Here is a 14,064-nt window from a genome sequence, read left to right as displayed (position 1 = left end):
AAAAGCACGTTGAGCAAATTCTTCAAAATGAAGGATTTGGGACCAGTTAACTATTTCTTGGGCATTAAAGTAACTCAGGATTTGTCAACTGGGAGTATCACACTAAACCAGACAAGATACTTGAGAAATGTGATTAAAAATTTCAACATGCAAGACTGTAAGCCGGAGGAAGTGGAGGAGCGCACACGGATACGTGGGACATTAGGACGCCATGGAGAGGGTACTTTGTCCCACCTCCCACGATTCTGGCATCACTGGCCCAGGCATTTTAGTCAATAGTAAAGATTCAATGATAGCGAACCAAGCCCTCCAAATTCCCGTATTTCATGCTGTAACGAAAATTAGTACTGCCCGCAAATTCCAGGAGATACATACACATGCACATGGTCCCTATATACGTGTTGCATGGTCTTAATTACTCAGAAATTTGAAAAATAAAAATAATGGAAGGGAAAAAATTACAACAATATGTCACAATAAAAAAAATATATCAAATTTTTAGAAAAATTCAATGAATATGTATATATATTAATGTTAATATAAAAAATAGAATCACAATAAAGCACACACTCTGCTCGCAGATTACATTATAATACATTAATTTACATACCTACACTACGGACACCTTCTAAAACAGAATAAACCAAATAACTTGAGATTATTTGAGGAGCTATAAAAATTAACATACTAGATGATATGCTTCTGTCGTTTTATATATTATAAAAATACTGAAAGGCACTTTTTATAATTGTTTCTTTTGGGCCTGTAATGAAAATTAAAAACATACATTTTGTAGATGTAAATAACCTACATGTATTGTTATGTCGCAACCTAGGGAGGCGGTTAAAAACTACTCGGTATCACTTCCACACACGTTCGTTTATTAAGGTAATAGTTGAAATTAGAACTAATTTCCTTGTAATAACTACAAAGCGATCGTGACCCTTGCTACGAAGTCGCCTGGCACAGAATGTCTGCACGGGTGTGGTTTTTATATTATATATATAAATATATTGCGCAGTTTCGTTCGCGAAGAAGCTGCCCAGTCGTCGGATTCTTGTGTTTCTACATGTCATCAGTTTTCTGAGCGGCCGTACCGTGGGAATAGGGAATGCAGGGTGTTATCTCCGCTAGTCAAGCTAGCAGAGGTTCTCATCTAACACTATGTTGAAAATGTCAACGCGTCTGAATAACGCGGTGACAGATTTCGCGGGAACATGATGTCACGATATTTTCAGTTGTGTATGTAAAAATCAGTGATACAAGGTACGCATGTAGAGAAGCGACATCAGCGCCGCCTGGAATTCCGGCGCAAAGTTAAAATTTGCATCAAATTCACAAGAGTAGAGTTTGGAGGGCCTGTTCCCATGGCACAAACTATGTAGTGTTTGGTATCATTTTAATCAGGACTTTTTCACAAACAATTTGGTAAAAATTTCATAAAAAAAGAACCAAAAATAAAAAATGTTAATCTTAAATTTTTATTGCGTTAGTATTGTCTCACATGTACATGGATATTTAAAATTACTTTTTTTCTCGTACACTGTTTCGATTCTCGGCTGTCGCCACATCAAAGGCGAGCCGAACTCGTTGAAAAAACTGTGGTTTCTGTAGCAACACGCAAAAATTGGTCTAACAAGGGAAACTATCCAAGTGTAACGCTCACTTATTAATGAAACTTTGCCACCTTGTAAAGCTCGTCGAGATATTAACGATATATTAAAGATATTAACAATTAAAATTAGTTACTCCTTACATTGAGAAGTATGATAAACTCACACATACAAACGGTTAGCTCCGCAGTTCGCGTCGGGTACTCGAAGCGCTATGTGATTCGAGGTTATGTTGGTACGTGGCACGTGCACGCCACGCACTACGACAGATAGCAAATATGTGCGACTAAAAAGAAGAAATTGACAAAATAGCCATTCTTGAAAGAGAAAAATCCGAATTGGAAAGAAAAGACCCGAAAAACCAGGACCGCTCGGCGTCTAAAGCAGAAAAGCGTGGTCTGAAGGCTACGCTACCGAACATAACCACGAAAATAAAGGGTGGGAGTATCGAAGCAGTAATTAATGCTGATAGGAAAAAGTCAAAGCTCAACCCAGCGCTCAACATCGTGCGAAGAAAAAGTTAAGCCCCCGTCTCTCAAGATCCAAGTACTAATGAAAGACCAGTTATGTCGTCTTCACCTACGGTAAACTCTAACATTGATATTCTAACTGACAGAGTCAGTTAATGTGGCAGAGTTGATGAAAACTATACAGTATTTGAAAGCAGAAATTGAAAGGTTAAAAGCAGTGAATCTAAACTTGGAAAGCACTAGCAGCACAGCGGTGTCAAGAATTAGGAAACCTACAGTGCGGCAAGAAGAGCTCCACCATTGAAACACATAACAGATTTCAGTTATTAGATGAAGCACCATCAACTAGCAGGAAAGCAGATTTGCAGTAGCAGTCTCAGCGCCAACACAAGCAGGGACCAGATGGACACACAACCTGAAGGGAGTGACACTCAAACCCTAGGTGACAAAGTCAGCCAAGAACACTCCTGGGCAATACACAACAGTGATTCCCAGGGTAATTTTCCCAGAAGCAGACAAGATGCCAAAGGCACTAAGCCACCGCCAATAGTGGTTTATGACTCATCGGTACAAAATACAGTCCAAATAGCCAAAGTGAGTTGCAACAATACCAACTTTTTTATAAAAAGAATCTCTAGTGCTAAACATATACTAATGATGGGTGACATAACCTCTCACAACAAGGTGAAAAAAAAACTGTCATCCAGGAATATAAAATTTTACACACCAAAGATACTGAAAGCCCAATACTATCTACTAAAAGATATCGATCCTGAAGCAGATAAGAACACTGTCCTAAAAGAAATCAATGAGATGGCCTCAAGCAAAATAAAGGCAGTGAAAATCTCTTTATTTGAGACAATAAAATCAAAAAAGGAGAACAAAAAATTGCCAAAATTCTTGGTTGAATTCTCTTCCGACTCATTGTCAGATACAACTTTTTTAAAAAACATTAGATATGTAAGTTACCACAAAATCCAGTGGGAAAAGCTAGTCAGAAAAGAGCTACCTCAGTGCAAAAATTGGCAAAGAATTGGTCACTCACAGCTAAACTATTTCCTGAGTTTCAGATGCGTTAAGTGCAATGAAGCACACATTAGAGGAGAGTGCAAGCTGGGGGAAAACTTGCATAAAGTGTTTACTGCATAACTGCAAGCAATTTGGTCACCCTGCTTCATACAGGGGATGCCCAATTTTCAAGTCTAAGATGCAAGAATCTTCCAGCAGAAGAAATCCTATTGGCAGCAAAAATATGGTAAAGCATAGCCCATCGCTGCCTGCAGCAGAAATGAAAAACCAAGCACCACAAGCATTCATTACCCAGGAAGCATTCAAGCCCACAAAACCATTCTTGTCAGTCTGACCCGCAGCAGCTGGCAAACGCCATCATCAATCTCAGCGCGCAAATACCAAAAATTATGCAGCAAGTTAACAACAATACTGAAAAAATAGACATGCTACTGCACATGTTCATGTATGGAGTCAATCATGGAAACTTTACTTCTAGCAGCAGTCGCAATGCTCCCTAATCAAAGAAGCCAATCTATGAAGACAGGTAACTTGAGACAAGTGCTCAAGAATTTCAAAATTATCTCTATTAGTGTGAACTCCATTATCAACCTTTATAAGAGAGCATTTCTAACCTCGTTCCTCGAAATACATAATCCGCACGTGTTATGTTTAAATGAGACAAAACTTAACGCTAAACACAGCTTACAGTTTAAAAATTATAAAGTAGTCCGAAACGACAGACAAAATGCGATCCAAGGAGGAGGAACAGCGATATGTACTCGTACGCAACGACATTCAGTTCACTAGAGTTGACCTAAACTTCATTGATCAGGGAGTAATTGAGACGACTGCAATAACTTTGAAGTTAAGTAACAACAAAGCTTTTCACATTGTTGCGACCTACAGCGTGAACGATGACAGTCGTCAGTTCATCAAAGAATTTGAAAAAATTTTCATCAAACTCAAGCTCACTGTTTCCTGACGTGGCCACATTTCGTAGAGCAAACTCCACTCTGGACATAGCATGTGTAGATTCTAGACTGTTAAACAACAGTACAAATAAGCATTGCTTTCTTAAGGCAATACCCTACGACAGTGATCACTGAGCGATTCAACTCATTTTAAATCACGAGAACTTAGTAATAGCCAAAACAACTCCTCATCAAGCTGAATGCCTATTACTGAGAAAAACCAACTGGGAAGCTTTTGAGAAGGATTTACAAGAATCCAAACACTGCAAACTGAGCTGTTCAAAAAATCTGTCGCCGGACAAAATCAACAAAACAATAGGCAACTTAGAAGAAGCAGTATACGATGCACTGCAGAAAACTACACCCAAATATAAGCCATTCAACTCAGTGGAAGCATACCACAACAGCACAATCCATAAACTGCAGAATCTGAAGAGTAAGTTGCTATCCTGCTTATTTAAATATTACAGAAACACGCAATTATACGAAACTGAGATGATTACTTTCCTGAAGAATTGTATAAAAATAATAAACGCAGAGCTTAAACGCATCTACACTGCGGCAGCATCTAAGTTTTGGAACAACAGATTCAAAAATCAAGTATTTCGGCCGCGATCCAGCAACGTTTCTGCAGAATTTCATATCAGCGCGCAGGATTTAGCTTGCTGAGAGAAACAGACATCGATCCTACCTCAGTCAAAATTGTTGATAACAAGTACGAATCTACACACAGAACAAGTTAGCTCTGCTAGGCACGCACTTTCAAAGGGTTCATACAAAAAACTTTCCAGCAGACCAACCGGAAACAAAGTTCGAAAATTTCGTTAACAACAAAGTTATGAAAATCACAAATAGTTTTAGCGCGCAGCAGAAGACTCAGTTTTCCGATTCCAACACATCAGACGCTCCCGTAGAATCCGACAACTATTTCACCAACTCCAATAAAATCAAACTAGCACTAAAAAAACTTATAAAAAAAAAGTCGTCTAGTTTTGACTATATACCTAGTGCAGTGCTAAAGAAGCAGCCTGGCAACATAATTCGGACACTCTCTATTCTATTTAACAATTGTCTCAACAATTATTATTTCCCAAGCAAATGGAAAACAGCTAAAATCGTTGCTTTGCTTAAGAAAGATAAAGACCCTGCAGTGTTGAAGAATTACAGACCAATAAGCCTGCTTCCAAATATCGGTAAACTATTTAAAATAATAATAAATAATAGAATTAATAGTTTTGTTGTAGCAGAAAACTTATTGCCCGACCAGCAGTTCGGCTTCAAACGAGACCATTCAACAGTGTATACAATCAACAAGCTAACATCGGACATCTGCTGAGTCCTCAACGAGAATCAGATGATGGAGGCTTACCTGATCGATATGGAAAAGACTTTTGATACCGTATGGACAAAGGGCCTCATATTTAAGCTGCACAAGCAAAAATTCCCACCACATTTACTTCAAATGATATACAACATGATAATAGGTAGAAAGTTCAAAGTTTCTCTCGATAATCAAATGTCTGATAAAATCTTCACCATGTCAAATGGATTACAACAAGGGGCCGTAAACTCTCCAATCCTTTTCAGCTTATTCTACTCGGACTGTCTAAATCTATTTATGCCCTTAACAGCAACGATGGATACAAAGTCGTGGCATTTGCAGACGATCTGATCATTTACTACATCCACAAGCACGTACTAACCATCCAGGCAAAACTGCAGGAAACCTTCAACAAAATAATCAGTTATTGTTCAGCTTGGAAATTAAAAATCAACATAAACAAGATCCATTATGTCGTATGCATGCCCAATTTGGTTCTCTGTAGCCCCGTACGTAATGGAAAAGTTGCGAATATTTGAAAGTGTAACAACGGTAAAAAAGAAACTTCGCGAAAGCGACGCAGTCTGGAAACGTCCAGACGATTTCGAGAAAACCGACGATAGAGTATCGCGGGAGACAGGGATGCGAGGTGCGAGTGGAGACGCGGAACGCGAGCGCGGAAAACGCCAAATTCATTCCTGACGACGAGATCGTTGATTTCGGCGACCGCGGATGGCAACGAGCGGAAAATAAGGGCTCGCGACGGCCTCGGTCTACTTCGCCTGCTGTTAACAGAAAGAAAGGACGAGGTAAGACCATCGGCCGCTCTTGGTCAGCAGGTTAGGGACTCTGGCAGGAGAGTACGGCGATAATACCTGGACGTCTGCCGGAGAAGAGAGAGAGAGAGATCCCGGTAGGAGAGTTCGGCGACAATTCCTTGACGCCTACCCGAAGAAGGGAGAGTACGGGAAACCTGTTCCTGGACGCTCGACCGATACGGAGAGTACGGCGATAATACCTGGACGCCTGTCGGTCGGGAGAGTACAGAGCATCTCCTGGACGCCCTAGTAGAGTTAGTTTTCGAGACGCCCGTTCGATATGGAGAGTTCGGCGATAATACCTGAACGCTTATCGAACGGGAAAAGTATAAGCATGGCGTTCTTTGTAAAAAGTTTTGTACGAATAAATAAAAAGGAAAACTGTATCCTACACCTTGTAACCGCTCCTAAAATAAATCCTGTCTTTCCAACAGATTTTCCTTGCATTTCGATTAACTATGGCTACAAATCCTCCTCACCGACGAACCTCCAGATATCCACTTCCCAGCTTTCCGAAATCCTGGAATCCATCCAACGGACACGCCCGGTAGAGGAAGGAAGCTTCGCGAAATGTTCAGCGCGCTTTGATGGAATCCAAAGCTACGCAAAGATCGTTGAATTTATAACGACGACCTCCATCTACAAAGACATTGAGCATATCTCCGACGAAAACGCTCTCCGTGGACTACCCCTGCTCCTGCAAGAACACGTGGTCACGTGGTGGAGAGGCGTCCAAACCACGGAATGAACCTGGAGAGAAGCTGTGGATCTGATACGCGCTACCTTCCCGCCCCGAAGACCCGCGCATCAGGTGTACACCGAGGTATTTCGCACCGCCCAAGATCCAAAGGTGCCCACCGACCTCTTCATCAGCAAGAAAAGAGCCCTTCTTGCGGAATTGCCAGAGCTGCCCACGGAAAGCGTCCAAATAGATATGCTGTACGGCCTTCTACGCTTTCATCTACGTGAACGGATTTCGAGGGAATCCGTCTCGTCTTTCACCGACCTCGTGAACCGCGCAAGGGAAATTGAAAAACTGGAAAAAGAGGCCCAGCAGCAAAATCTAGAGGAACGACCCGTGAAGAAGGATCAACGATGGAAGGAACGGTCACGGTGCGGAATATGCCGGAAATTCGGGCATAGTACACTGGAATGTAGACACCGGAAGTTCCAAGCCCCCGCGAAATCTACGGGAAACACCACACTCAAGACCAACGCCAGCGACGAAACCACCCTTGAAATGTTATGGCTGCGGCAAACCTGGCTTCGTAAGAAGCAAATGCCCGGATTGTAATAAGAGGACAACATCATCGACACCCCGGACCAGCCGAGAACACGACCAAAGGTAACGGTAACCATCGCAGGTGAAAAGGGTCATGCCTATTTCGATACCGGGGCCAAGTGCTGCGTGGCGAGTCAGAGCCTCTTCGCAGTACTCAGGAAGATAGGACTGACCTTTTCACATAAGAGCATGCAAGTTGCTTTGGCCGACGGAAACCCACGTATCCGGGAAGTCCTGGTTACGAAAGTAGACGTGGACCTGGAAGGACGAACAATTCCAACCCAGTTCATCATCTTACCCAACAGCAAGGACAATCGTACACTCCTGGGGGTAGATTTCATGGAAGATGCTGGGATCATTATCAACACTCCGCAACGAAGCTGGCATTTTATCGAAGACCCTAAACAGGAGTATGACTATCAAGGGGAAACCAACGAGACAGAAGGAGACTCGATCCCGGGCATCACATGCTTCGTGGCAGACACCAAACGGGCTGCAAACATACCTGGAGGAAGTCTCGCAAGAATTTCCACCGCCACCAGCTCGTTAAGAAGCCCGCGAAAACGCACGAGGGAAGGGGCGAAATCCAAATGGTCGGAAGTTGATAAATTATTCCAGAAGTGCCTACGCACCTACGAATCCGGACGGATGGACATCGCGGCAGTCGGCATAGAAGAAATACGGGAAGACGAAGCCGTAAGTATAACCCCGAAAGAAATTGAGAAACTACAAAATCTGTTAAAGGTTAACAAGGAGCTCTTTCAAGCAGAGGGGCCTCCGACGGCCGAGGCAATCCACAGAATAAACACCGAAAACCATGCTCCCATAGCAGTACCACCGTATCGCCTGCCACCCGCGAAAAGAGAGCTGCTGCAAAAGGAGCTGAAGAAAATGTTGGAATGTGACATCATCGGGGAATGCGAGTCACCCTGGGTTGCACCTGTGGTCCTGGTACCGAAGAAGAATGGCAGCATTCTGATTTGCGTCGATTATCGACGCCTAAATGCAATCACGGTCAGCGATTCGTACCCACTACCAAGGATCGACGATTTACTGCATGCAGCCAAGAAGACCAACTACATGTCCACCCTGGATCTGCAGTCAGGATATTAGCAGATCGGAGTATGGCCTGAAGATCGAGACAAGACGACATTTACCACCTCCTTTGGGATCTACCGGTTCAAACGCATGCACACCCTCCACCGGATAATGAAACGATACTTCTGGTCAGGGATGGCTCGAGAAATTGCGGAGTACGTCCGTTCCTGTATCGAATGTCAACGTTACAAGTCCAGCAACCTCAAGCCAGCCGGCTTGCTTCAAACACCTGTGATGCAGCGACGTTTTGAAGTACTGGCGGTAGACCTCTTTGGCCCACTACCTACCATGAAGAAGAACAACCGCTGGATATTGATAATCGAGGGCACCGCTTCCCGGTGGGTAGAAATATTTCCATTACAGCAGGCAACCGCAACGGCGTGTGCAGAGGTCCTAATAAATGAGGTATTACTAAGATTCGGGTTACCCCGCCGAATCATCAGCGACAACGGTACACAGTTCATATGCGGAATAATGCAGCAAGTTGCTCATTGCTTAGGTATCCAGCAATCTTTTACCCCTGTTTATCATCCAGAGGCGAATCCAGTGGAGAGGAAGAACCGAGACCTGAAGGCACAGCTTGGGATCTATGTCCGGAACGACCACACCACCTGGAACGATCGACTTCCTGCCATCCATTTCTCTATGAATTCGGCGAAATGCGAGACGACTGGGTATACGGCTGCTTATCTCACGTTTGGACGAGAGCTGCGGACACCAGACGACACCAATCGTGACCTGAGGGCAATCATCGAAGGAGAAAATTTTCTACCTAAGGTCACCCCGAAACTGCTCGCCCTGGCCGACACCCTGCGAGTGGCGCAACAAACACAGGAAGAGTGCCAGGACCGCAGGAAACGGTATGCAGATAAACGACGGCGTGAGGGACCAGAATACGGGACCAGCGACCTAGTCTGGGTTGCCACCCACACACTGAGTAAACAAGACCAGAACTACTCATCCAAGCTGGCCCCGAGACGAGATGGGCCATACGTCGTGAAACGGCGCATCGGCGCAAGCAGTACGAGCTGACAACCAGGGAAGCCGAGCCTGTGGCGATTGGAGTCTACCACGCTTCAGCACTCAGCCCCTACACTGGAGAACGAGGGCTGATGCCGACACCAGTGGTGCCCATCCGAAGACGTGGGCGTCCCCGGAAAAGAAGGAGGGAAGAAGAAGCCGGCCCCAGTTCCAGAGAGGACTTCAACGAATAAAATCCTGGACTACTCATCGAGACGATTTCGTGTCCAGAGGGGGCGAATGTAACAACGGTAAAAAAGAAACTTCGCGAAAGCGACGCAGTCTGGAAACGTCCAGACGATTTCGAGAAAACCGACGATAGAGTATCGCGGGAGACAGGGACGCGAGACGCGAGCGAAGTCACGAGGCGCGAGCGGAGATGCGGAACGCGAGCGCGGAAAACGCCAAATTTATTCCTGACGACGAGATCGTTGATTTCGGCGACCGCAGATGGCAACGAGCGGAAAATAAGGGCTCGCGACGGCCTCGGTCTACTTCGCCTGCTGTTAACAGAGAGAAAGGACGAGGTAAGACCATCGGCCGCTCTTGGTCAGCAGGTTAGGGACTCTGGCAGGAGAGTACGGCGATAATACCTGGACGCCTGCCGGAGAAGAGAGAGAGAGAGATCCCGGTAGGAGAGTTCGGCGACAATTCCTGGACGCCTACCCGAAGAAGGGAGAGTACGGGAAACCTGTTCCTGGACGCTCGACCGATACGGAGAGTACGGCGATAATACCTGGACGCCTGTCGGTCGGGAGAGTACAGAGCATCTCCTGGACGCCCTAGTAAAGTTAGTTTTCGAGACGCCCGTTCGATATGGAGAGTTCGGCGATAATACCTGGACGCCTATCGAACGGGAAAAGTATAAGCATGGCGCTCTTTGTAAAAAGTTTTGTACGAATAAATAAAAAGGAAAACTGTATCCTACACCTTGTATCTGCTCCTAAAATAAATCCTGTCTTTCCAACAGATTTTCCTTGCATTTCGATTAACTATGGCTACAAAAGGAAATTACTGCGGTCGGCATCGAACATGTGTAGGCCATCCCTACACATGTGCAGATACCTCCCTACAGGACAAATCAAGTATATAAGAAACAAAGTAATCTACGATAGAGCAAAATGCTTCCGTTTTGATATATTCATGCTGAAAGCAATCAGAATTCATTTTCTCAAAGCTCTAAACAGCAAGCCAAAAAAGAACTTGATAAGGGGAGTTGCATTGTAGCTCGAACCCTATTTAGAAAAACCTAAAACCTCAGGGCTTATGCTACCAGAAGCATTCATGTTCTTGGACAAGTACGGATGCATACAAGATAAAGCCAGCAACATTCCAATCATATACCACACGAAGAGAGCAAAAGGCAGCAATGCTTTATTATATAACCCCAAAGAAGTGGCGAAGAACAAAGAACTGCTCATATTCAGCACGGATCTTCCTGCAATGGATCTCACACGGAGTCTCACGAATACATGAAAGGATTGCCCTGGAACGATGAATCCTGAACTAGTCCTCGCCAAGGATGGTCTTCCCTCAAAAAAGTGCAACGAAAAAAGCTACAGGGCACTCAACTGCGTTCCTAGCTAAAGAATATACCCTTAAGGACTGATAAAACAGTATTCTAAGTAAGTCTACAACGGAGCCTGTACATATGTATTTTGAGTGTCAAAAGAATCATAGCTATTTCGATTAGCTAGCCTGTTAATAAGTGCCTAAATAATTACTCTAGGAGTAATAGAGTAGGGCTAGGATAAGTTTAAACAAGCAAAATATAATTATCTCAACAAAGCTTTATTAATGGTATTACACATAGACTATCTATTTAGGTAGTAAGAAATTAGTATACCAAGTTTAATCGTTATTATTGTATTATAGTCTTCTTTTCGTTTAAGTTAGTTGTTTTTGTTGTTGCATTATTTAGTAAGTAAATTTTCCTAGTAGTATGTAAGTCGCTGTATCATCTTCGGATACCATAATTCCTTCCCTTTATCATCTCCTGCTCTCTCACTCACTGTTTTTATTCCTTCCTTCTTCTTCTTCTTCTTCCCTTTTCGCCCATCCATCACCTGGAACAAACAAATTCAGTTTTCATTTAGTCTACAAAATTTCCTTTCCTGAATAGTTTTGTATTATTAAATTAGTACTAAGAAACAATTACAAATCAACGAAAATAGCCAAAAGCTTTATGCATTAAGGGGGTGGCACGTGACCTCTCCGATTTGGCAGGTCGGTATTACAGCAGTTTTTTCGTTGGGCCTGGTAGAGCCACTTACGTGTTCTGTTACGAACTTGAATGAACTAATTCTTAGCTGTCGTGCCATATGCATTTTGGAAGCGTTATATCCATAGAAATGTTCAGATTTCCGGGAAAATTGCGGCGCATATATCGATCTTTCTTTGTTAATAACTTTTGAATAAACAATAATCGCCGACTTAAGGGGGTAGACACGGGTAATGCAGCGAGGTGACCTTACCGGCAAAAATGGGCCTAAAACGGGGTCCAGAATTTTTCGGTTTTCGTCCTTATATGAGAATATTTGAGGCTGGGTGAGGGCTGATTCGAAAGAGGAAGGTTAAACAATGTAATATAGATTTAATAACAAGGTTCAATGCAGGGCGGCCTGGTCACCGTTTGAGTCACAAAATTCTTTTAGTGGCCTAAAAATGCTTCGATTCCGCGACTGCATTTTGTTGATTTTTTTCTCTACTTTGGACACTCATATTATTAAATATCGACACAATCCTTCCTCTTTCGAATGAGCCCTCACCCAGCCCCAAGTCTTCCCATATAAGGACAAATAACCGATTCCCGTAAACCCCTTTTTAGGCCCATTTTTGCCGGTAATGCAGCGAGGTGACATTACCGGCAAAAATGGGCCTAAACAGGGGTTTACGGGAATACACTTTTCGTCCTTATATGAGAAGCTTTAGGGCTGGGTGAGGGCTCATTCGAAAGAGGAAGGTCCAATGCAGGGCGGTCTGGTCATGGTTCAACGCGATTGTGTTGATATCTAATAATATGAGTGTCCAAAATAGAGGAAAAATCGACAAAATACATCCGCAGATTCCAAGTATTTTTTAGGTCACTAAAACAGTTCCGTGACTCAAACGATGACCAGACCGCCCTGCATTGAACCTTCCTCTTTCGAATGAACCGTTATTTAGATCAAAATCTTCTCATATGAGGACGAAAAGTGTATTCCCGTAAAAGCATTCCCAAAGACGAGTTCCGCCATTATCTGGATACTACAGAGCAAGTGACGTGACAAATTTAGTTCAGCTAGTAGTTATAAGGTGGCGTCTAAGTGGAAAGGCTGTCGATTTGGAATCGTAGTCAGAATCAAGCGTTAGTTTGATTACGTGACTCGAACTGTGCTGCGAAGACAAGCGAAAACGGCAACATCGCCCGAACGCTGAGTGAGACGTACTACAGTCATGCTGTCCTTCTCTCATTCTGAATGTTGAGATCGTCCCTTTTCGCTAAGTTTTGACCGCGGCCCGCCTGGATTTTTCACAGCGCCCCATAACCTCGCCCCATTCAAACTATATCGTGTTTGGTATCATTTTAATCAGAAAAATTTCACCAATGCGCTAGTAAAAGTTTCAGTAAAAAAAAGTCAAAAATAAAAAAGTTTTATAACTGAATTAGTATTAGTCACACCGATACGTTTCGGCTCTTTCCTTTGATCATTAGACCTCTCTCTTTCCGCCACTGTCTATCCCTTTCTACGTTCATGCTTGGCTGGTCGTCGCATCTAATTCGAGATTCGACATCTCGGCTGGATGTATGCAACGTCTGCTTCCCAAACTCTGTTGCAGCTTTTACTGTATATGTAGACGCGAGGTGCCTCCATTTATTAGTTCTAATAGTACCATAGTACTTTTTTATGCAGAATGTTTCAAGGAGTTGACTCAAGTAAAAAAAAAAAATGCAATTCCATTTAAATAAAAAGTGGATTTGCATTTTTTGAGTGCATCGTTGCATTCACGGAGAAAATGAAATCACAGAAAAATAGACATTATCATACTGTTGAACTTTTACATAAACAGCTTTTTCCTATCTCTTACCAAATTCAAGATATAACTCGTCAGAAATTGCATGACGTATCCTGTATATTTTTATTAATTAAAAAACATTTATTTAAAGAAGTTAATAACTTTTTCTAGAAAATTTCTCAGATTGCACGTTCCTTCGGTTCTTTAGAGTAGGCATAAATTTTTCAGCAGCGAGGGATGCTACGGTGCGCTATATAAAATCCACGCGTCCAGTCAGTCAGAATTTATCGGAGCGGGACAATTCTATCATTTGGGTTGAAAGAAGGATAGCACGATCACCGTACATCTCGCTCTAAACATGCGCCAATGTTTCGCTTTCGTTCTTCAGGCGTTTCGTCGCGATGCCTCTGGCGAGATGAGCGTTTGAATGTGTTTGTAAAAATGCTTGAGGCGCTGTTGCATTC

This window comes from Osmia lignaria, chromosome 14 (assembly GCF_051020975.1).
Source record: "Osmia lignaria lignaria isolate PbOS001 chromosome 14, iyOsmLign1, whole genome shotgun sequence".
In the NCBI taxonomy this organism is placed as follows: Eukaryota; Metazoa; Arthropoda; class Insecta; order Hymenoptera; family Megachilidae; genus Osmia; species Osmia lignaria.
The sequence above is the reverse complement of the archived record's forward strand: the minus strand, read 5'-3'. Positions refer to the sequence as shown.